This window comes from Mesoplodon bidens (genome assembly GCF_964165515.1).
Source record: "Mesoplodon bidens genome assembly, chromosome: 6".
Lineage (NCBI taxonomy): Eukaryota > Metazoa > Chordata > Mammalia > Artiodactyla > Ziphiidae > Mesoplodon > Mesoplodon bidens.
Genome location: NC_138162.1, coordinates 59,961,138 through 59,986,974, shown reverse-complemented (window position 1 = coordinate 59,986,974; position 25,837 = coordinate 59,961,138). Strand labels below are relative to the sequence as shown.

Below are 25,837 nucleotides of genomic sequence, written 5' to 3'. Positions count from 1 at the left end.
CAAGGACTCTCAAGGGCCGCTGCAGCCAGGAAGGACTTAGGGAAGCCCCAGTCGGCGGGTCTCTCTACTGCCTGGGAGGCCCCCTGTCATACGTGGGAATTCCAACTCCCATCCTTGGAAGGAAACTTCTCATCCAGAGACCTGCATCTCTCTCAGCACTGTCCTCAGTGACTTTGAGGGACTCGGAGTCCCTTTCCTCACCTTTGAAAAACCGGAAAAGATCAGCCGCCACCTGCTTGAGGCCAAGGCAATAAAGCCGCACCACAGGCGAGTCTGAGCGCCGCAGGAAGGGGTGCAAAGCAGTGCCTTGAGCCCTTTCTCCCTGGCTCTGTTTCTGCTCGGAACCCGCCGCGCGGACGCGGAGGCGGGGCTCACGGGCTGTCGGCACTGGCACCCCCGCGCCCTGAGGGTGTCGCGGCGGGGTGCGCGGGGGAGGGGAGCAGTGGCCTTGCGGCCTCGGCCCTCCCCGGGGGCAGGGCTCGAGCGCTGCCCCGCCCCCGCGGCCTCCCTTCCCCACCCCTCCCCCACGCCTTTTTCCACCGCCCCCGCAGTAGGAAAGGGAGCGGGAGGGGGGAAGGAAAGTGCTGTTCTGTGGAAAGGGGCGGAAGGAGAGGGAGGTAAAAAGAAAAAGGGAACAGAAACATGGCCGTCAGCTGTCGGGGCAGCAGTGCAGCACGCAGCTCCTAGGCAACCCGCCGCCCGCACTACCGGCCTCGGGTGAGCCGAGGCGCCGGCGCGAGCTCGCGCTCCCTGCTGTTACCCCTCGTTGCAAGCGGCGCCCCTCGAGACCCAGCCCGGGAGGCGGCGCAGGCGCAGAGCAGGCGGTGGTGGCGGCAGTGGCGGCGACGGCCGCCAGAGCAAGTCCCCCGCCCTGCCCTGCCGAGGGCGCCCAGGCCCGAAGCCGGCGCTTTCATGCCCTAGGAAGGGGCTGTGCCCGGGTGGCGCTGAAGGAGGAGCGGGCAGCAGGTGAGTCTGCGGCGGAGGGCCTTTCGCGGAGGAACCCTGCGCCGTCCGTCAGCTAGCCCCGCGCTCCCGGGCCGGGTGAGCGCTGGGCAGGTAGCAGCTCGGAGGGTTGAGTTCCGAGGGCCGGCGTGCAGGGGTCGCCGAGGAGGCGTAGAGTGGCCTGGGCTGGCATTCTCGGCCTAGTTTCTCTGCGGTTTCCGGGGGCGGGGAGTCCCCGGAGCCTGCGGGGTGTGATGGGGGAGAGGCCGCTCCGGGAAGGGCCTCCCCGTGCCGCCGCCCGGGCTGCGGAGAGCCACTGCGGTGGAAGGAAGCGCGAGGGGTCTGGGCCTTTGCGACCGCCGAGGAGACTGCCGCCTGGGTGGGGGGCAAGGAGCGGGGACCGGGGTACCCGAGGGGGTTGGGGGCCAGGGCGGGGAGAGAACTGGGGACCTGGGCAGGTGTCGCAGGTGAATTGAGGACATTTCCTCCTCCGCCTTGCCGTGGCGGATCCTCAGGGCTTCTTTGTTGGCGATGACTTTTAGGAAGGCAGGTTTCATTCAACTCCGAGTGACTAAACCAAAAAACCAACTAATGAGCCCCTACTGCCGACTCTAGTAAAGAGCTGTAACTTTTCTGCATTGAGGATGCTGTCATCTATTCCCCCCTCCTTTTTTTTTCTGCTTCAGAGACCTTTTCCTTCTCGAAGATAGTACCTCACCAGAATAAATAGGAAATGACCCAGTTTTTAAATAGTGCCCCCCTCCTTCCTATTAACTGTTTGTTTCACACGGGAAAATTTAGGGCAGTTACCGAAGTTACTTGTGTAAATGCGAGGGAAAGAGTCATCTCCAGTAATGAACCCTAAGCCGTCTGTGTGTTTTTGCTTCAGAGAAATTGTCAAGCATTGTAGTCTGGGTAATTGATTTACTGAACCTGCTTAATTGTGTGCAAACTCGTGTTAAGATGTTCTCCCTAGACTCTAATTTACCGTAGGAGTAGGTTTTCCCTTCCGGTCTCAGTTTAGAAGGCGAAGGATGTAGTAAGGAGAGAATGTTTGTGCTAAGGAGATAAGTTTTCAATAAATATTTGATTTGAGGTGATCGTGTGTATTAAGCTATCTGAAATGCAGAGAACTGTAGGATTTTCTGTGTACGCGTGATAAGAGAAAAATGATTGTAAAAGGAAAACTTCATCTCTGAGCATTGAAGGATACCTGTTCTTTATTAACGTTACCATGAAAAAAAAAGACTTCTCTATTTTATTTTTTGCCCTGTTCTTTGTATTACTGTTAAAAATGTGATAAACTGCCTTCTTGGTGTGAGACTGGAACTCAGAAATGAACTTAGATTTGTATTCATGAGGTTAATCTGCCTCTCATACAGACTTGCTTTGACTCGTTTTTCTAGTAATGGCAAACTCAATCCACACTTTCCCCTCATTGGTATCTCCTGTGGCCATTTTGCTAAATAGTTGATTGGGATTAGGGGTCTATCTTGTGTATTACTGATTTTACTGAACTGATGATATGGCAGTTGAATTTGGTCATAGTACCTCACTTAGTGTACTACTGTTTAGGCTTGTTAATTTGGATAATGGAAAAGGTATGATGTTAGAAATTTTGAAGTTGTGTAATGGAGTCACTTACTCTTGTGTACTTTGTAAATGAGCGCATTCTGTTGTTGAGAGTAAATATAGTATTTTGTAGTCGAGCTTTCAGCTGGAGAAATTGGCAGTAGAGTTGGTGTGTGGAGACTGTTCTTAAAACGCAAATGTTTTAAATTACAAGGAACTGCAGTGGTGTGTAAGCTGTAACAATTCATGGTGCCAGATTTGGAAGGTTATTTGGCTGAGGCGCTGCCTATAAAGAAACATGTTAAGTATCTGCAATAAAAGCTAATTTGTAGCTATAGACAAGGGATTTTGCATGATAATAACCCAAGGAGGCACCTTTGCTCTTCTATATCTCGAGTTGAGACCAAAACATCTCATATTTTCATTGGAGTTTCCTGCCAAGACAAATATTGATTTTGCACTGGTTTTGCTTCTCAGTTTGAAAGTTAGGTTTCAGTCTTATCCTTGCAACTTAAGTACAGGTTGTAAAATAAAAAAGTTGCTGAGTCAGAGGCAGGTTGTTTCATTTGGTCTTTTTGATTTGCAAATGGAATTTGTTTTAATTTGTATTTCCAATATAATGTATCTGCTGAAACTTAGATAGTAAGGGCAAATAAGCTTTCATAGTACATGAATTAAAATTTTATCTTCTCTGTGTTGGTACCACAAGTTGTACCTCCTCTTTAAGATTGTCAGTTTGACAGACTTGCAGTGATGGGATGCCTTGTTGGAATTGGCGATTCCTCTTAAAGTGTTAAAACGTGGGGAATGAGTTTACATAGTATAGCTGGTGTAAAAGCGTAGGTCTTTAGCATCAGATTGTAGGAAATTCCAAAATCAGATAACTTTATTATTTGAAATTTAAAACTTAGTATTTTGTGGGAAAAAATTAGGTAGTTTTTAAACTTAAAACTTTTGCTTAAATTTATGTCAGTACATAATACTTACATATAAGTAATGTAATACAATTCTCTTCATGTGGTACTTGAAAACTAACTTTTTAGTGGAAAAGAATATAACATGATTAAGAGAAATTCAAAAGAAAGAAATGAATTCTCCCTGCTTACATTTACAATTTTCTGTAGTCTAATTCTGTTATACTTCTATTATATATATATATATATTTTTTAAGTAAGGTTTTCTTTATTATTTTTATTATTTTTTTGGCTGCTTTGGGTCTTCGTTGCTGCGCGTGGGCTGTCTCTAGTTGCAGCAAGCGGGGGCTGCTCTTCGTTGTGGTGTGCAGGCTTTTCCTTGCGGTGGCTTCTCTTGTTGTGGAGCACGGGCTCTAGGCGCAGGGGCTTCAGTAGTTGTGGCACGTGGGCTCAGTAGTTGCTATTCGTGGGCTCTGGAGTGCAGGCTCAGTAGTTGTGGCGCACGGGCTTAGTGCTCGGTGGCCTGTGGGATCTTCCTGGACCAGGGCTCTAACCTGTATCCCCTGCATTGGCAGGTGGATTCTTAACCACTGCGACACCAGGGAAGTCCTCTATAGTATATTAGTATAATACTATACTAATCCTGTCTATACTTGTGTATAATTCTGTGGCTAATGTTCATATAATTGTCTTTTTAAACATAATATTGTAATACATATTGCTATATTTTATCGTTTTGTGGTAGTCCAAAGTTGTACTGTCACAGTTTAACCATTATTCTTTTATTATTTTTGAATTTTATTTATTTTTATACAGCAGGTTCTTATTAGTTATCTATTTTATACATATTAGTGTATACATGTCAATCCCAATCTCCCAATTCATTCCACACCCGCCCCCCCTCACTTTCCCCCCTTGGTGTCCATACGTTTGTTCTCTATTCTGTCTTTTAATATTTTAGTAATTCCACTTTTTCAATCTTAAAATAATGCTATAATGAAATCTTTTTGCTAGTATGATGGTCCAAGCCAAATTAAACTTTTGAAAATGTAAACATTCTTTGAACTACTTCCTTTGCAGTGGATCATGAGGGCTCCTATAATATGGTATTTGATTGAGAACTGAAAGCAAGGTGAAAACTGTAGATGTGCATTTGTGACTTGAATTCATTGAATAGGGATTAAAATATAAATTTGTAATTTTCTGTTACTTGCTACAAGTTTCTGTAATAATTCTATTAATTTTATTTTTCAATATAATAAGTAATATTTTTTTGGCCACAACCTATCTTAGTTCCCTGACCAGGGATTGAACCCGCAGCCCCTGCATTGGAAGCGCAGAGTCTTAACCACTGGACTGCCAGGGAAGTCCCTAAAATTTTTAATTCTTATGGTAATATTGTGGGGCATAAATATTTCTAAGAGGACCTCATTTCAATCAAATTTAATATTTAAAAATCTAGATTTATAATTATTTGGCTTATGGAAGAGTCATTTTATAGGATTTTTAAAATCTTTGAAATATTTTAAAGGATTCCTTGAATCTAGTTTGTCATTGTGTATGCTTACTTTAGGGATGCTTAGATCCTAAAAGCATAAATGTTAGGAGTCTCTCTTTGCTAATTATGGAAAAAATTATTTGTTAAATAGGTACTGTGCTATCTGCCAGGGATAAAAAGATGAATAACATACAGTCTGTATATTAAAGTCTAGTAGGATAAGCATCATAGTCTTGTAGGTAAGCATCGTAACTACCACATCATGACAAATCTAGAATAGAGCAAATGATGCTATAGGAGCAGAGAGGAATACCTAAGTGTGTTTGGTGTGTATTAGAGGTGGTTTACAGAGGAGACATTTGATTTAAAACTCAAAGATGTGAAAAGGCACAAAGTAATGAAAGCATGTGGTGGGTTTTATTAAGATGCAAGTAGGGCTTCCCTGGTGGCGCAGTGGTTGAGAGTTCGCCTGCCAATGCAGGGGACACGGGTTCGTGCCCCGGTCCGGGAGGATCCCACATGCCGCGGAGGGGCTGAGCCCGTGAGCCGTGGCCGCTGAGCCTGCGCGTCCGGAGCCTGTGCTCCGCAATGGGAGAGGACACAATAGTGAGAGGCCCGCGTACCGCAAAACAACAACAACAAAAAAACCCGACTATACATTGTAGGGAACAGGGAGCCATTTAATAATTTTAAGCTGTTAAATATCTTTGGCTCAGTTGTGAAGGATGGATTTGGGAGAGCAGCTTGAGTGAGGCTGCAGGTTCATCAGCTAGAAGGTCTTGTAGGCATCTAGATGAGAATTGAGAACAGCAGTGGTAGGGATGGAAAAAAGTGGATAGAATAGAGAACTATACAGACATTTTCTTCTGGTTGAAAAGCCCTATCTCTGTAGTCTTATCTTCTCCTTGCCTACTGTGCACCTGTCACACTGGCCTACTTTTAGATTCCTTCCTTTAGAGCCTTTACATGTACTCTTCCATTTACCTGGTACTTTTCTGAGAGGTCTTTCCTGATCACACTGTCTAGTTAGCGAGATGAGGTATTATCATAGCACCTTGTTATTTTATTCTGTAGAGTTTAATTTTTCTTCCCTCCCTTCCTTCCCTCCCTCTGTCTCTTCCTTTCTTCATATTAGTCCCCCTTACTGGTTTGGAGGTTATGTGAGATCTGATTCCTTTTAATTAATTAATTAATTGATTAACCGTCGGTCGGTTTTTGGTCTCTCTCTGTTCTGTTGGTCTAAATGTCTGTCTTTATACCAATACTGTACTGTCTTCATTACTGTTTCTTTATAGCAAGTCTTGCAATTAGGTAGTGTTTTTCCTTTACCATTGTGTTTTTATCAAAATTGTTTTGGTTATTTTGTATCCTTAGCATTTTCTTATAAATTGTAGAATAAGAGTGTCAGTTTCTACAAAAAGCGTGATAGGGAGAATTGACATCTCAATAATAGTGAGTCTTCTCATACTTTAACATGGCATATCTCTTCTTTATTTAAATATCTTTAGGGTTTTTTTGCAGTGTTTTGTAATTTTCATTTTATAGGTATTGCTCATATTTTGTTCAATTGATCCCCCAAGTATTTAATGTTTTTTGATGCTAACTATTGTCAATAATACTGTATTTAAAATTTTCTTTTTCAAAATTGTTTCTTGATAGTATATAAAAATGCAATACAAAGTTGACCTTGTTTTCTATCTTACTGCATTCACTTTTCAGTTCTGGTAGCTTTTATGTGGATTCTTTAGGATTTTCTTAATACATAATCATCATGTCTACAGAGAAAGCCAGTTTTGCTTCTTCATTTCCAATCAGTATTCCTTTAGTTTTTTCTTGCCTTATTGCACTAGCTAGATTAGTGCTCTTCACTAGAAATAATGTAAGCCACGTGTGTAATTTTAAGTGTTCTAGTAGCTCCACACTAAGAAGTAACAAAAACTGTCATTAAATTTCATACCTTTAATACATTTTTTATTCTACTATGTCCAAAATATTAACATGTGTAGTAGTTTCTCTAGGGTAACCATAACAAATAACCACAAACCATGTAGTTTAATTAACAAATTTATTCTCTCACAGTTCTGGAAACTATAAGTCTAAGATCAAGGTGCCCCCACTGAAGGCTCAGGAAAGAGTCCTTCCTTGCCTCTTCCTACTTTTGGTGGTAATTGGCAATTCATATATATAGGACTGTTTGGATTTTCTGTTTCTTCTTATGTCAGTTTTGGAAATTTGTGTCTTAAAAAAATGTCCAGTTCATCTATGTTGAAAATAGAATGAAAATGTTTATAATATTTCCTTGTTATTTTTTAAATGTCTAAAGGATTTGTAATGATGTACTTTCTTTCATTACTCATTGGTAATTTCTGCCTCCTGTTTTTTTCTTGATTTAGAGGCATAGATTTCTATTGCTTGTCCATTTTCAATTTTACTGATTTCTCTTCTTTTAATTTTTTCCTCTACTTACTCTTGGTTTAATTTGCTTTTCTTTTTCTAACATCTCAAGGTGGACACTGAGATTACTGATTGAAAAGCTTTCCTCTTTTCTAATATAAGTAATAAAATAATAAAATTTAGAAGAATTCCCTTCTAAACATTGCTTTAGCTGCATCTCACAAATTGATTTCTGTTATTTTCATTTAGTTCAAAATATTTTCTGATTTCTCTTACAGTTTCTTTTTTGATTAATGGATTATTTAGAAGAGTGTTGTTTAGTTTTGAAATATCGGGGAAATTTTATAAGATATCTTTCTGTTATTCCACATTTAATTCCATGTTCTGCATGTTTTATAGTCTTTTTTTTTTTTTTTTTGCGGTATGCGGGCCTCTCACTGTTGTGGCCTCTCCCGTTGCGGAGCATAGGCTCTGGACATGCAGGCTCAGCAGCCATGGCTCACGGGCCCAGCCGCTCCGCGGCATGTGGGATCTTCCCGGACCGGGGCACAAACCCGTGTCCGCTGCATCAGCAGGTGGACTCTCAACCACTGCGCCACCAGGGAAGCCCTGTTTTATAGTCTTTTATAGTAAGTCCCCTACATACAAATGAGTTCTGTTCCGAGAGCACGTTCATAGGTCCAGTTTGTTTGTAAGTCAAACAAAGTTAGCCTAGGCACCCAACTAACACAATCAGCTATATAGTACTGTACTATAATGGGCTTATAATACTTTTCACACAAATAATACATAAAAAACAAACACAATAAATAAAGAAAACATTTTTAATCTTACAGTACCTTGAAAAGTACAGTAGTACAGTACAATAGCTGGCTTACAGGGGCTGGCATCAAGTGAAGAGGCAAGAAGAGTTACTGACTGGAGGAGGGAGAGGAGGTGGGAGATGGTAGAGCTGAAGGATCGTCAGCAATAGGGGACGGAGGGCAAGCTGCAATTTCATTCATGCCTGACGTTGATGGCACAGGTTCTGGTTCCTTGCTGGATTCAGTTCTATCTACCCTCTTGAGAAAACGTTCCAGTGATGTCTGGGTTGTAGGTCTTTTTTTCTGTCATAAATGACATGGTAGCACTGGACTGCATTCTGAACAGCTGCTACAACCTTCGTGTACCATTCTATGTTTGAGTCCTGTGCCTCAAAAACTAACAGTACCTCCTCAAATAAAGAAAATCCCCTTGCCATTTCCTGCGTCATCAATCTCTTCAGTTCTTCAGTTACTTTTTCTTCTTCTTGTCTCTCTACGTCCTTTCTCTGGGCCTCCAATTCCCTCAGGTCTTCATTAGTAAGCTCCTCATGTTGCACAGCAACAGTACTGTACAGTAAAGTACACAAAAGCACAACCACTAGTAGAGGATGCAGGCACATGACAATGTACACCAGACACTTGAAATAATTTACGTGATTGGACATGTAAACACATGTTCGTGTCTTTGAAAGTTCAAAACCTGAAAGTTTGTATGTATAGGGGACTTACTGTAAATTTATCCAGGCTTGTTTTATGGGCCAGCATATGGTTTATCTTGGTGAATGTTCTGTGTATAGTTGAAGAGATTGTGGATTTTTGCTGTTGTTGGATGGGGTGTTCTATAAATACTAATTCTGTCAAGTTAGTTGATAGTGTTCTTCAAATTTTATGTATCCTTACTGATTTTCTGCATACCTGTTTTATGAATTACTGAATGAGGAGTGTTGAATTCTCTTTAATTATGGATCTGTTTATTTCTCCTTTAACTTGTCAGTTTTTGCATATATAATGCCCTCTCGTTAGATGTGTACATGTTTAGGATTATGTCTTGATGATTTAACTTTTATTGTTCTTATGAAATGTTTCTTGTTATCCCTGCTCTGAAGTCTACCTGTTATTAATATGGCCACTCTAGCTTTCTTATGATTAAAATGTACATAATATATATTTTTGCATCCTTGTACCTTTTCAAAAATACTTTACTTTTTAGAACAATTTTAGATTTACAGAAAAATTGAGAATATAGTACAGAGTTCTCTATACCCCAGACACAGGTTCTTAACATCTTATATTAGTATGGTATGTTTGTTACAATTAATGAACCAATATTGATATGTTATTATTAACTAAAATCTATAGTTTATTCAGATTTCCTTAGTTTTTAGCTAATGTCCTTTTTCTGTTCCAGGATCCCATCCAGATACCACTTCGTTACGTTTAGTTGTTGTGTCTCCATAGACTACTTTTGGGTGTAACAGTTTCTTAGATTATCCTTGTTCTTGATCACCATGACACTTTTGAGGAGAACTGGTCAGGCATTTGGCAGGATTTCCCTTTATTGGAATTCTTCTGATTTTTTTTTTAAGGTTAGATTGTGAGGAAGATTGCAGAGATAAAGTGCCATTTTCGTTACATCATCTCAGGGGTACATACTGTCAACATGACTTGTGATTTTGATGTTGGTTATGATTACCTGGCTGAGGTAGTGTTTATCATGTTCTTCACCATAAAGTTACTCTCCTCCCCCTTTTCATTCTGTACTCTTTGGAAAGAAGTCACTAAGCTTATCCCTCACTTAAGGAGTAGGGGATTACACACTCCTTGAGGACAGAGTATCTGCTTAAGTTATTTAGAATTCCTTTGCATGGGAGAGTTGTCTCTTTTCCTTCATTTATTAATTTATTCATATCATTAATTTATATCAGCATGGACTTACAGATATTTATTTTATGTTTTGGGTTATAATCCAGTACTACTTTATTTGTTCAAATTGTTCCAGCCTTGGCTATTGGGAGCTCTTTTAGTTGGTTCCTATGCTTCTTTGACATACACCCATAAATGTGGGTTTGTTGTTGTTCTTGTTTGTTTGCATGTTTGTTAATTCTGGCACTGAAAAAATGCTCCAGGCTCATTTTGGGGTTTTTTGTTTTTATTGTTTTTTTCACTTTGTTTTTTAATTTTTTTTCTCAATTTAAAAAAATTGAAGTATAGTTGGGCTTCCCTGGTGGCGCAGTGGTTGAGAGTCTGCCTGCCGATGCAGGGGATACGGGTTCGTGCCCCGGTCCGGGAAGATCCCACATGCCACGGAGCAGCTGGGCCCGTGAGCCATGGCCGCTGAGCCTGCGCGTCCGGAGCCTGTGCTCCACAACGGGAGAGGCCACAACAGTGAGAGGCCTGTGTACCGCAAAAAAAAAAAAAAAAAAAAAAATTGAAGTATAGTTGATTTACAATGTTGTGTTAGTTTCTGGTGTACAGCAGTGATTCAGTGATTGTGTGTGTGTGTGTGTGTCTGTGTGTGTGTGTATATATATATTTCAGATTCTTTTCCCTTATAGGTTATTAAAAATATTAAGTGTAGCTCCCTGTGCTATACAGGAGGTCCTTGTTGGTTATCAGTTTTATATATAGTAGTGTGTATATGTTAATCCCAAACTCCTAATTTGTCCCTACCCCCCCTTTCCCCTTTGGAAACCATAAGTTTGTTTTCTATGTCTGTGCAGGCTCATTTTGTATAAAGGTTTCCCCTGCTATATGAAAGTACTAGAGTGTTCCTATGAAAACTTTCCTAAGCCAGAATGGTGTAAAGTGAAGAAACAGTTACTTTACGGCACATCTTGTTAACTGATGCACCCAATAAATCAAGATGAAGCACGGATGCTTACACAGTTCAAAGCTATGTCAGCTTGATGCAGAGATGCGGAGTATAGTTCCTGGGGAAGGAGCTTGGTGGTGCCATTCTCCTCTCTCTGCTTGGGGTGCACACTGCCTTTATAACTGCTTGCTGCAAAACAAATGCTGACTAATATTCCATTGTATATATGGGGATATATGTGTATGTATAGCTGCTTCACTTTGTTATAAAGCAGAAACTAACACACCATTGTAAAGCAATTATACTCCAATAAAGATGTTAAAAAAATAAAAAATAAAACGCTGAATGTTATTTTTGCTTTTCACCTCTTTCCATAAAAGTATAATTTTTTTTCAGATTTCTTTTGGATTAGAAAAAATAGATGCTTATGTAGGTCTTTTGTAAAAGTGAAGTGGCATATAGTGAACTTTTGAAAAGCAAAGGATACCTGTATTTCCTGTCCCAGTCCTATAATCAGTCATTTCTTCAAGAAGCCTTCGTTCCTCTTGTTGGAGGATGGTGTTAGAAAGCAAGATCTACATGCTTGATGTGCTGATTGCTACTGGATGTCGTTGCTTCTATGTCTTCTTGCAAGGAATTATACTTGTGTATAGTAACCCATTGTATACCTATATCTATAACTCTTCCTATATGTCACCATCTGTATTTATATTAAACTAAATATGAATTCATAGTGAGCTCCAACTTTAATCCATTACTGCATGGATACTCCTTCCCTTGCTTATCTGTAAATACCTGCTCCGACAATGAGAAACCTGGCCCCCACCATCTGTCATCCATTTTTGTAATCGTTCAGTTCCAGTATACATGTATAGCAGTATCAGAACTGTTAACTCACATCCCTGTGTGAAACAGTTTTATCAGCTAGAGTGCCTATTTGCAGTTCCTGTTGCTTTTAGTTTTAAAGACTCTACTCATTTCTAAAGTTACTTTGGCCAGCATCTAGCCACCCCTCCACCCCAACCCCTTCAGTGAGGTTGTTTTCAAACATTTGTAGTAGTTATGTTCTCTTGACCTACTCCACATTCCTTCAGTGGATCCCATAACCTCCTCAATGGTTTTGATAATTTTGCATACATTAAAGCTCTCTCTCTGTGTTGTGAATTTTGACAAGTGTGTAATGTCATGTATCTACCATTACAGTATCATATTGAATAGTTTTATATCTGTAGAAGTTTCCACACTTCAGTTCTTCAGCCCTCTCTGCCAAACCCCAAAACCCTGGAAACCATTGATCTCTTTTTACTGTTTCAGTACTTTTTGCCTTTTCTAGAATGTCGTGTAAAAGGAATCATATTAGCCTTTCAGACTGCCTTCTTTCACTTTGCAATATGCATTTAAGGTTCCTCCAAGTCTTTTTGTGGCTTGATAGCTCATTTGTCACTGAATGTATCAGGTTTTGTTTTTGTTTTATCCGTTCACCTATTGAAGGACATTTTCTTTGCTTCCAGTTTTTGGTGATTATGAATAAAGCTGCTGTAAACATTGTATGTAGGTTTTGTATGGACATAAATTTTCAAATCAGTTGGGTAAATACCTAGGTGTGTGATTGCTGAATCATACAGTAAGCTTATGTTTAGCTTTGTAAGAAACTGTCAAACTGTCTTTCAGAGTGGCTGTTCCATTTTGCATTCCCATCAGCAATGAATGAAAGGTTCTGTTCCACATCTTCATCAGCATTTGGTATTGTCATTTTAAGAAATTTTTTAGCCATTCTAGTAAGTCTGTATTGCCTTCTCGTTATTTCAGTTTGCATTTCTCTAGTGACTAATGATGTTGAGCATTTTTTCATATACATGTTAGCCATATGTATATATTCTTTGGTGAAGTATATGTTCAGATCTTTTGCCCATTTCTTAATTGGGTTGTCTGTTTTCTTACTGTTTAGTTCTGTGTGTTTTTGGTGTATTTTGGATACCAGCTCTTTATCAGATATGTTTTTTGCAAATATTTTATCACATTCTGTGGCTTGTCTTTTCATTCTCTTAACAGTGTCTTTAACAGAGCAGAAGTTTTTAGTAAAGTCTACCTTGTCAGTTTTTTTTCCGTGGATTGTGCTTTTGGTGTTGTATCTAAAAATTCATTGCCAAACCCAAGATCACATATAGATTTTTCTTTTGTGTTTTCTTCTAGAAGTTTTACAGTATTGTATTTTATATTTAGGTATATGATTCATTTTGAATTATTTTTTGTAGAAAGTGTAAGGTCTCAGTCTCTTTTTTGCATATGGGCATCTAATTTTCCCACTACTACTTGTTGAGGCTATCTTTTCTCCATTGAATTGTCTTTGCTCCTTTGTCAAAAGTAAGTCATTCTTTTACTTTTAGTGCATTTGTGTCTTTATATTTAAAACGTGTTTCCTGTAGATGGCTTAGAATTGAGTCTTTCTTTTTTATAACCCAGTCTAATAGTTTCTGTCTTTATTTAGGAGTGGTTAGACCACTTGACAATTTGCTTTTGAAAATCAGCTTAATTGAGATATAATTTATACACCATAAAATTCACCCATTTAAAGGGTTCAATTCAGTGGTTCTTAGAATATTTACAGAGTTTTACAGCCATTGGCATAATCTAATTTAGAGCATTTTCATCATGCCAGAGGGAAATCTTATGTCCATTCATAGTCACTATCCAATCCCCCTCTCTCCCACCCCAGCCCTAGGCAACCACTAATCTATTTTTTGTTTCTATAGATTTGCCTATTCTGGACATTTCATTTAAATGAAATCATATAGTATGTGATCTTTTGTGACTGGCTTCATTCATTTAGGATAATGTTTTTGAGGTTCACTCATGTTGTATGTATCAGTACTTCATTCCTTTTTAAAAAAATTGTGGCAAAACTCACATAATATAAAATTCACCATGTTAACAACTTGAAAATCTACCGTTCAGTGGCATTTAGTACATTCTCAATGTTATGCAACTGTCATCACTATCTAGTTCCAGAATGTTTTTATCACCTGAAAGGAAGTCTTTTTCCCTTTAATCAGTCATTCCCCATTCCCCTTCCCCCCTCCTTCCCCCTACTGACAGCCACTAGTTTGCTTGCTTTCTCTGTAGATTTGCCTATTCTGGATATTTACTGTAAATGGAATAGTACAATGTTTGACTTTTGTGTCTGGCTTCTTCCACTTAGCATAATGCTTTCTAGATTCATCCACGTCACAGCATGTATCAGTAGTACTTCATTCCTTGTTACGGCTGAATAATACCCCATTGCATGGAAATTCCACATCATGAGTTGATGGACACTTGGGGTTGTTTCTGCATTTTGGCTATTTTGACTAGTGTTGCTATGAATATTGTATCCAAGTTTTTATATGGACAGTTTTTTTTTCAGGTTTATTTGTATTTTTTAAAATTGAGGTATAGATGATATACAATATAAGTTTCAGGTGTACAGTGCAGTGATTCACAATTTTTAAGTTATACTCCATTTATAGTTATAAAATACAGGCCGTGTTCCCTGTGCCGCACAGTATATCCTTGTAGCTTATTTATTTTATACATAGTAGCTTGTACCATTTGATCCCCAGCCCCTATCTTGCCCGTACCCCCTTCCCTCTCCCCAGTAGTAACCACTAGTTTGTTCTCTACCTCTGTGACTGTTTTTTTGTTGTTGTTATATTCACTATTTTATTTTATTTTTTAGATTCCACATATAATGCCATACAGTATTTGTCTTTCTCTGTCTGACTTGTTTCACTAAGCATAATGCCCTCCTCCAGGTCTATCCATGTTGCTGCAAATGGCAAAATTTCATTCTTTTTTATGGCTGCATAGTATTCCACTGTGTGTGTGCTCCCTGCCCCCACCACACACACCACATGTCTCCTTTATCTGTTCATCTGTTGATGGGCAATTAGGTCACTTCCATATTTTGGCTATCATAAATAATGCTGCTGTGAACATTGGGGTGCATGTATCTTTTTGAATTTGTGTTTTGTTTTTTCAAATATATGCCCAGCATTGGAATTGCTGGGTCATATGGTAGTTGTATTTTAGTTTTTTGAGGAACCTCCGTAGTGTTTTCCACAGTAGTGGCACCAATTTACATTCCCACCAACAGTGTGTGAGGGTTGCCTTTTCTCCACACCCTTGCCAACATTTGTTATTTGTTATCTTTTTGATAATAACCATTCTGACCAGTGTAAGGTGATATCTCATTGTGGTTTTGATTTGCATTTCCCTGAGGTGAGCAATGTTGAGCATCTTTTCAAGTACCATGGACATATATTTTCATTTGTCTTGGTAGACTATTTAAATTTAGTGAAATTATTGGTATGGTTGGGTTTGTGTGTATTATTTTTCTATCTTTTTTTTTTATCACTGAAGAAAAATCACTTTATTTGAGCTAAGAAAAGGGCACTTGACCGCTTATATTTACCAAAGAGAGTTCAGTACGACTCCATCATGAACTTTGTTCTGCTAATGGGAGCAGGATAGGTATCACTGTTTGAGACAACTATGTTTTCTTAAGGTTTTTTATTTTTATACAGCAGGTTCTTATTAGTTATCAGTTTTATACACATCAGTGTATACATGTCAATCCCAATCGCCCAATTCATCACACCCCCACCCCCACCCCCCTGCCGCTTTCTCCCCTTGGTGTCCATATGTTTGTTCCCTATATCTGTGTCTCTGCTCTGAAAACTGATTCATCTGTACCATTTTTCTAGGTTCCACATATATGCGTTAATATACGCTATTTGTTTTTCTCTTTCTGACTTACTTCACTCTGTATGACAGTCTCTAGATCCATCCATGTCTCAACAAATGACCCAATTTCGTTCCTTTTTATGGCTGAGTAATATTCCCTTGTATATATGTACCACATCTTCTTTATCCATTCATCTGTTGATGGGCATTTAGGTTGCTTCCATGACCTGGTCATTGTAAATAGTGCTGCAATGAACATTGGGGTGCATGTGTCTTTTTGAATTGTGGTTTTCTCTGAGTATGTGCCGAGTAGTGGGATTGCTGGATCATATGGTAATACTATTTTTAGTTTTTTAAGGAACCTCCATACTGTCCTCCATAGTGGCTGTATCAGTTCACATTCCCACCAGCGATGCAAGAGGGATCCCTTTTATCCACACCCTCTCCAGCATTTGTTGTTTGTAGATTTTCTGATGAAGCCCATTCTAACTGGTGTGAGGTGATACCTCACTGTAGCTTTGATTTGCATTTCTCTAATGATTAGTGATGTTGAGCAGCTTTTCATGTGCTTCTTGACCATCTGTATATCTTCTTTAGATAAATGTCTGTTTAGATCTTCTGCCCATTTTTGGATTGGGTTGTTTGTTTTTTTAATATCGAGCTGCATGAGCTGTTTATATATTTTGGAGATTAATCCTTTGTCAGTTGCTTCATTTGCAAATGTTTTCTCCCATTCTGAGGGTTGTCTTTTTTTCTTGCATCTAATTCTGACTTCCATCTCTTTTTCTGCCAGCTCACATACTTTGATACCATATTTTGACACTTCTTGGATTCTATCTAGACCACCAGGCCATTAGTCACACAACTCTTTCACTGTCCATCATGTGCCTCATACAGTAACTTCTTTCCTTACCCAATTACATTGATTCATTGAATAAAAATGTTAATGCCTGCTAATGTTCTGTACTATTTTGTGGGGTCAGGTTATCATCTCTCTTGTTTCTTCCTTCACTGTAATTAGGGCAAAACTTCAGCCCTGATAAAACGCAATTCGTTGCAAACTCTGTGTTCCCTTGAACCTGAGGAGCTGAGTGTGATTGGAGAAAACAAACAACAGTGCTGACTTTAAATTTATGGCCACGAATATCCCTTGTGCCCTTAGTATTACCTAGTCATTTTGCTCTTTCACTTTCATTACTAAGAAGACTACTTAATCTCTTTTCTTTCCTTACTCTTTTCTCTCTCTCTTTCTCTCTATATATATGCCAAGTCCTCCATCTGTGCTGCGTTCTCTTGTCTATTTAAGGATTTTGCCTCTGGTGTTATCCTTTCTGTGCCCTGCATCATCTTTCTTTCCTGCTGAATCATATTTGCAAGCATAAGAACATGCTGTAACATCTCAAACTCTGTCTTTCTCTGTCTGTCTGTCTGTCTCTGTCTCTCTCTCTCTCTCTCACACACACACACACCCCTTTCTTTCTCATGTAGAGAAAAATTTGTTGCAAAGACTCGCTCATACTTACTGTCTCTATTTTCTTACTTTGCATTTTCTCTCCAACTCGCTCCAGGCTGGCTCTTCTCCACCTTCACCAACTAAACCCATTCTAGTCAGTGTTCTCAGTCTTAAAGTTCTCTACCTCTCGTCAGCACTTGAAACGATTGATCAGTCCCTAGTTTTGGGAAAACCTCACTTGGTTTTCTGGATGCCATATCATCCTGAATCTTGTCTGATTTATGACAGTTCCTTCTTAGCCTTGTTTTCTAGCTTCTCTTCCCTTGCCTCAGAAGTTGGAGTGGGGCTTCCCTGGTGGCGCAGTGGTTGAGAGTCCGCCTGCCAATGCAGGGGACATGGGTTTGTGCCCCGGTCCGGAAAGATCCCACATGCCACGGAGCGGCTAGGCCCAAGAGCGTATTGAGCATCTTTCTTCATTTGCCTGTTGGCCATCTGAATGTCTTCGTTTAAAAAAACGTCTTCAGGTCCTCTGCCCATTTTTTAATTAGGTTGTTTGTTTTATTGATGTTGAGTTGTGTGAGCTCTTTGTATATTTTAGATATTAACCCTTTATGGGATATATCATTTGCAAATATCTTTTCCCATTGAGTAGGTGGTCTTTTTGTTTTCTTGATAATTTCCTTTACTGTGCAAAAGCTCTTCATTTTGATGAGGTTCCAACTGTTTATTTTTTTTTCCCCTTGCTTGAGGAGACATATCCAAAAAGACCATTTTCAAATAGTGTACTGCCTGTGTTTTCTTCCAGAAGTTTTATGATTTCAGGTTTTATATTTAAGTCTTTAATCCATTTTGAATTTATTTTTGTGCATGCTGTGAGAAAGTAGTTCAGTTTGTTTCTTTTCCATGTAGTTGTCTGGTTTTCCCAGCACCATTTATTAAAGAGGCTCTGGTTTCCCCATTGTATATTCTTGCCTCCTTTTTCATAGATTAATTACCCATAAGAATAGATTCATTTTGGGGCTCTTTATTGTATTTTGTTGATCTATGTATCTGTTTTTGTGCCTGTACCATACTGTTTTGATCACTGTAGCTTTGTAGTATAGTTTGCAATCAAGGAGCATGGTACCTCCAGCTTTGTCCTTCTTTCTTAAGATTGTTTTAGCTATTTGGGATCTTTTGTGTTTCCATACGAATTTTAGAATTATTTGTGATTGTTCTGTGGAAAGTGCCATTGGTATTTTGATAGAGACTGCATTGAATCTGTAGATTGCCTTGGATAGTACATTAGTTCTTCCAGTTCATGAGCACAGTATATCTTCCCATCTGTTTGTTTTGTCTTCAGGTCTTTCATCGGTGTCTTATAGTTTTTCAAGTACAGTTCTTTTACTTCCTTAGCTAGATTTATTCCTAGGTGCTTTATTCTTTTTTGATGTAATTGTAAATGTGTTCTTAATTGCTCTTTCTGATAGTTAGTTGCTAATATATAGAAATGCAACTAGTTTCTGTATATTCATTTTGTATCCTGCACCTTTGCCAAATTCATTGATGAGTTCTAGTAGTTTGGGTTTTTTTTGTTGTTTTGGGTTTTTTTTTTTGCGTTTTTAGGATTTTCTATGTATAATGTCGTGTCTTCTGCAAACAGTGACAGTTTTACTTCTTCCTTTGCAATTCAGAATTCTTTTCAATTTCTTCTCTTACTGCTGTGGCTAAGACTTCCAATACTATGTCGAATAAAAATGGTAAAAATGGGTATCCTTGTCTTTATTCCTGATCTTAGAGGAAATGATTTCAGCTTTTCACCATTGAGTATGATTTGTTAATGTGGTGTATTACTACATTAATTGATTTGTGTATCTTGAACCATCCTTGAATCCCTGGGATAAATCCCACTTGATCATGATGTATGACCCTTTCAGTGTATCACTGAATTCGGTTTACTAATATTTTGTTGAGGATTTTTGCATCTGTGTTTATCAGTGATATTGTCCTGTGCGTGTGTGTGTGCGCGCACGCGCGCGCGCACACATGTTTGTGTAAAATCTTTGTCTGGTTTTGGTATCGGGGTGATGGTGGTGATGGTAGAATGAGTTTGGAAGTGTTTTTTCCACTGCAATTCTTTGGAACAGTTTGAGAAGGATAGGTGTTAACTCTTCTCTCCATGTTTGGTAGAATTTATGTGTGAAGCCATCTGGTCCTGAACTTTTGTTTGTTGGGAGTTTCTTTTTTTTTAAATTACTGATTCAGTTACTGGTAATTCATTACTGGTAATTGGTCTGTTATTTACTATTTCTTTCTGTTATATCTTTGGAGATTGTACATTTCTAGGAATTTGTCCATTTCTTCTAGGTTGTCCATTTTTTGGGCATATAATTGTTCATAGTTATCTCTTATGATCCTTTGTATTTCTGTGGTGTGGGTTGTAACTTCTCTTTCATTTTTGATGTTATTTGTTTGGTCCCTCTTTTTTTCTCATGATATGTCTGGCTAAATGTTTATCAATTTTGGTTATCTTTTCAAAGCATCAGCTTAGTTTCACTGATATTTTCTATTGCTTTTTTTTTTTTTTTTTAGTCTCTCTTTTATTTCTGCTCTGACCTTTATGATTTCTTTCCTTATACTGACTTTGGGTTTGGTTGCTCTTGTTTTCCTGGTTCCTTTAGCTATAAGTTTAGGTTATTTGAGATTTTTCTTGTTCTCTGAGGTAGACTTGTATTGCTGTAAACTTCCCTCTTAGAACTGCTTTTGCTATGTACCATAGATTTTGGATTGTTGTATTTTCATTTTCATTTGTCTCCAGGTATTCTTTGATTCCCTCTTTGATTTCTTCAGTGACCCATTGGTGTTTTAGTAGCATATTGTTTAGCCTGTACATGTTTGTGTTTTTTGCAGTTTTTTTCCTTGTAGTTGATTATTAGTCTCATAGCATTGTGTTCAGAAGAGATGCTTGATATGATTTAGCCACTCTGTATGTCTTTTTTTTTTTGGTTGGGGGGGGCACCAACATTTTTATTAGAACAAGAACCTTCTTGTTCTCTTTTAACATTAAAATCATTATAAACTAAATTAATCTCTTTTTGACCCAGAGTTGTGATGGGAAGCATCAAGTTACAATATGCTTTTATGTTTCTCTGGTCCCTCTCAATCTCTGGCTGTCACTTGTCCTTTCTTGGCTATCCCTTAGCAATGTATTCCAATCTCTGTTAATAGGGTCTAAAACTATAAACCTCATTGTTCTGAAGTTCAAAAGAATGCTAAGCACTAAGTTAGGCTCTCAGGAACAGACTCCAACATTTCCTCCACACCCTTTGACATAGCTCCTTCTTGTATGTCATGGGCTGAGGAACCAATGAACCTGTAAACCAAGAACATGGGTATAAAGTCCATAGGCCACATGAGGGCCTGGATGGTAAAGTGCATGGGCTTTGTGACTACCACTGCCACCTTCCAGTCTAAGGAGGGACTGACTGAGTGAGCATTTCCAAAACTCCTGAGCTCAAGGTTCCCTGTGGGTAACTCCCATGTACCTCCATCATGACTAGGGCTGGAGGAGGGACTTCTCAATTACCCCCACCACACTTGGGATGCAGCAGAGGCTAATGACTGAGTGACGAGCCTCAGGGAGTTGATGGGGGACAATATCAAACCAGTCTCGTAGTTGGTGCCGTTTGCTCTTGGGGAGGAGACGTTGGACCCAGGCAATGACAGCAGCTGGAAGGCAAAGGGCAGGCCTGGTTCTCAATAGCAGTAGTGATAAAGCTTGAAGGGGCCATCACAGGACATGACCAGGTACTGGGCCTGCTTCTCAGTCAGCTTCATTAGCTTCATATTCAGCTTGCCCAGGTGGGCTTCAGCCACTGCTTCATCCACCTTCTTGAGCAGGAAGTGGACCCCAACAGGGTACTTGTCTGGGGGGGTCCACAGCTCAATCTGTGCTAGCACCTGGTTTGTGAAGGAGTTGCTCATCATGAAACTTGGGTGGCCCATGGCACAGCCCAGGTTGAGCAGCTGGCCCTTGGCCAGCAGGATGATGCGGCACCTGTTCTTCAACAAGTAGCGGTCCACCTGGGGATTGATGTTCACCTTCTCCACAACATTCTCATTCAGCCACTCGACATCAGTCTCCACATCAAAGTGTCTGATGCAGTCTGTATCTTTTGATTGGAGCATTTAGGCCATTTACATTTAAAGTAATTATTGATAGGTGTGTACTTATTGCCGTGTTCTTTGTTTTCGTAGTTTTTTTGTTCCTTTCTTTTGCTTTCTTCCCTTGTGATTTGCTGATTATGTTTAATAGTATGTTTGGGTTTCTCTCTCTTTTTGTGTATATATCCAATATAGATTTTTGGTTTTTGATTACCATGAAATTTATATGTAGCAATCTGTGTTTATGTGTGTATTTATGTATATGTGTGTATATATGAATGATTATTTTAAGTTGCTGATCTCTTAATTTCAAATGCATTTTAACAGTTTTGCATTTTTTTTCAGCTCCCTCCTGACATTTCCTGTTTTTGACATCATATTTAACATCTTCTTGTTTTCTGTATCACTTAAGTACTTGTGGATGTAGATGATTTTACTACATTTGTCTTTTAACCTTCCTACTAGCTTTTTTTTTTTTTTTTTTTTTTTTTTTTTTGCGGTACACGGGCCTCTCACTGTTGTGGCCTCTCCTGTTGCAGAGCACAGGCTCCAGACGCGCAGGCTCAGCGGCCATGGCTCACAGGCCCAGCCTCTCCGTGGCATGTGAGATCTTCCCAGACCGGGGCACAAACTCGTGTCCCCTACATCGGCAGGCGGACTCACAACCACTGTGCCACCAGGGAAGCCCCCTACTAGCTTTATAAGTGATTGATTTACTACCTTTATTTTATGTTTGTCTTTATCAGTGAGATTTTTCCTTTTGTAATATTTATTTTTCTAGTTGTGGCCTTTTATTTCCCACTTTAGAGAAGTCCATTTAACATTTCTTCTAAAGATGCTGGGTCCTGAGCCCTCTGATGGATGTAGCTGGGTCCTGAGGTGGGTGGGGTAGGTGTCTTAAGACAGCTGGCCTGAAGGTTGGTAGGGCTATGTACCTGCCTGGGTAGCTGCGTGGCCTGAGGTATCCCAGTACTGGTGCTCACAGGCTGGTGAGCTGGACCAGGTCCCAGTGCTAATAAGTTAGAGGGAGGGGAATTCCCTGATGGTCCAGTGGTTAGAATGTCGTGCTTCCAGTGCAGGCGGCGTGGGTTCAATCCCTGGTCAGGGAACTGAGATCCCACATACCATACAGCATGGCCAGAAAGAAAAAAGAGTTCACTTAAAGTGAAAAAAAAACCCAACTATTAATAAAAAAAAAATAAGTTAGAGGGAGGATTCCAAAATGACAGTTGCCAGCCCCAGTGTCCTCATGGTAGAATGAGCTCCCACAAATTTTTGCCACCAGCGTCCGTTTCCTCAGGGTAAGCTCCAGTTGCCTCCTGCCTCTCCAGAGGCTCTCTAAGATCAGCAGGTGGGTCCAACCCAGGCTCCTTTCAAATTACTGCTAAGTCCCTGGTTCTTGGAATGTGTGAGATTTTGAGCACGCCCTTTAAGAGTGGAGTCTTTATTTCCTACAGTCCTCTGGATAAGCCCCATTGGCCCTCATAGCCAAACATCATGGGGGCTCATCTTCCTGGTTGCAGAATCACTGGGCTGGGGAGCCCGATTTGGGGCTCCTTGGGGAGGACCTCTTCAGTTGTAATTATCCTCTGGCTTGTGGGTTGCCCACCTGGAGATGTGGTTCTTTACCATATCGTGTCTCCACCTATCATCACAATCAATTTTAGAACATTTTTATTCCCTCAAAAAGAGACCCCATACCCATTAGCAGTCATTCTCCATTTCCTCCAACACCCAGGCCTAGCAGCCAACAAGTTTCTCTTTCTATAGATTTCCCTATTCTGCACATTTCATATAAATGGAACCATACTATATGTGGTCTTTTGTGACTGACTTCTTCCACTTAGCATAATGTTTTCACGGTTCATCCATGTTGTGGCATGTATCAGTATTTAATTTCTTTTTATTGCTGAATGATAGTCCATTGTATAGATGTACTACATTTTATTTATCCCTTTATCAGTTGATGGACATTTGGGCTATTACCATTTCTTTTCTGTTATCAATGATGTTGACACATGTGTATTTAAACATTTTTATTTTTGAATTATTTTAGGTTTACAGAAAGGTTGAAAAAATAGTACAGAGATTTCCTATATTTTTCTATGGCCAACATTTTATATTACCATAGTACATTTGTCAAAACTAAGACATCAACATTGTTACGTTGTTGTCAACTAAAATCCAAATTTTAATTTCACTAATTTTTACATTAATAAAAATTTTTCTATTCTGTGATCCAGTTCAAGGTACCACATTGCCTTCAGTGCATATATATTTTAAAATCATGAGTTCATACTGATACCTCTAATTCCATTCTAAAACAGAGATTCTTACTTGTCTTCTCCCGTCCCTTATTTGTATCTCCCTTTTCTCATAGCAAGAGCTCTGGCCTCCTACAGTTATGCAATCATAGAGTACATATATTGATAGAATAATTTCAGAATTGCTACAAATATACCAGTATAAAAGAAAAAAGCCTTTTAAGTAAAGGTTAAGAGTTATTTTCAGTTCTTCACTTAGGTCTTTTTTCATTCCCTTCTATGTGATTACATTATCAATTTTATATACAGTTAGGTTCATTGGCTCACATATCTTTCATGGTGAAGTTAGGTATTTAACCAGGTCAGTATATATATATTTTTAAATTAATTAATTTATTTTTGGCTGCGTTGGGTCTTCGTTGTTGCACACAGGCTTTTCTCTAGTTGTGGTGAGCAGGGGCTGCTCTTCATTGCGGTGCACGGTCTTCTCATTATGGTGGCTTCTCTTGTTGCAGAGCACAGGCTCTAGGTGCGTGGGCTTCAGTAGTTGTGGCTTGCGGGCTCTAGAGCGCAGGCTCAGTAGTTGTGGCTCACGGGTTTAGTTGCTCCGCAGCATGTGGGATCTTCCCGGACCAGGGCTCGAACCCATGTCCCCTGGATTGGCAGGTGGATTCTTAACCACTGTGCCACCAGGGAAGTCCCTAACCAGGTCAGTATTTTTTTAATGAAATTTAGAAATTGTTCTTTTCTCGATATTTAATCTTTAGAGTGAATATAGCCTGTTTATGTGTTTTGTTTGAACTTACTAGTGTTCAAGGATTTTGAATTAGTTGCTGATATTTTAAAACTTGGAGATTTACATTAAAAATCCAGATTATTCCAATGCTCGAGTCTGTACAGTCAGGGTAAAGTTGGAAAGGAACTAACTGGGCTCTCTAAGGCCCTGGCAGTCACACTTGGCACGAGAGGTAGATGACACATGTTTAGGTCACAAGAGTTCTACCCTGGAATGTTGGGGAAAAAAAGTCCGGATTATTTTGGCTTCCCTTGAAAAGACAAAAAGGAAATTCTGGTTTTGCCCAGTCTGTTTGGCAACAGTTGGATGGATCTGACCAGTAGTGGCTGCCTGTGGTCTCTAGTTCCCACAACTCTTACATCCTGTATGACCCCTTTAAAGCATTTGTGTTTTCAGCCTTTCTTTACAGCCCTCCTTCTTTACAAAACTTTCAGTTGCAGGTGCAACAGTAGAGAATTACACTGCTTTGTGTTCTTAAAAAGAAACTGATTTTATCTGAAATGACTTGCTTTTTCAATTTTGTAGCTCCATGATCCAGCCAGAATAACTGATGTTGATAATGCTTTCTAAATGGAACCACTAAGGTGCTATTTTAAATTGCTTTAATGTAGCAAATAACTTTGATAATACTCTAGTTTCTTTGTGGTTTAAACAGTGTTCATTTTTCATTCTGTATGGCTTGGAACACCAAGGAACACACAGTTTTGAACCTTTAAAAAACTTTTTGTTACAATGAGAGGAATTTTGTAAACTACATTTAGCCTTGTAAATTGAAGTTAATAATATTTTGTTGATATTAACAGTATTTATTTATTAAAATGTATGCCATTCTAAACAGTAAGGTGAAATGAAATTGATTCTGAAAGGTTATCTTGGCTATAGTTGGAAAATGAAGTCTAATGATATTTAACTACATATCTAAGTGTTTAATAAATATTTTAATATTTTAAAAAAGTTTTGTTAATACAGACTCGTTTTTACCAGAGATAAAGAAGGTCGTTTCATAATGATAAAAAGGTCAGTTCATCGAAAGGATGTAGTAATTCTAAGTAGTTATGCCCTTAATAACAGAGCTTCAAAGTACATGAAGCAAAAACTGATAGAACTGAAAAGAGACATCAACAGATCTATAATTATAGTCGGAACTATAGTTTCAATACCCCTCTGTTAATAATTGATTGAACAAGTGAACAAAATCTGCAAGGATTTATAGATTTGAACAACACTAATAACCTTCTTGACGTCTGTCCAACAACAAAACACACATTCTGCTAAAATGCACATTGTATAATTATCAAATAGACTATATTCTTAGCCATAAAACTAATCTCAATAAACATAAAAGACTTCAAGTCATACACAGTATATATCCTCTGAGCACAGTGTAATTAAGTTAGAAGTCAGTAACCGAAAGATTCTTGGAAAATTCCAAGTACAAAATTTGGAAACTGAAAAACATACTTTAAGTAGCCCATTGGGGGCTTCCCTGGTGGCGCAGTGGTTGAGAGTCCACCTGCCAACGCA

At 39.2% G+C, this 25,837-nt stretch overlaps 1 protein-coding gene across 5 annotated transcripts in view; it reads left to right on the top strand.

The window, feature by feature from the left end:
• Positions 1-558: 558 nt before the first annotated feature.
• DENND4C (DENN domain containing 4C) overlaps positions 559-25,837 on the top strand; it is a 124,146-nt gene continuing 98,867 nt past the window's right edge. For 2 of the 5 annotated variants that reach the window (XM_081237844.1, XM_081237843.1), the window contains exon 1: positions 559-966. The gene's annotated coding sequence lies outside the window, so the exon portion shown is untranslated. The remainder of the gene's footprint in view (positions 967-25,837) is intronic. The other 3 variants (XM_081237842.1, XM_081237841.1, XM_081237845.1) reach the window with 2 other exon arrangements.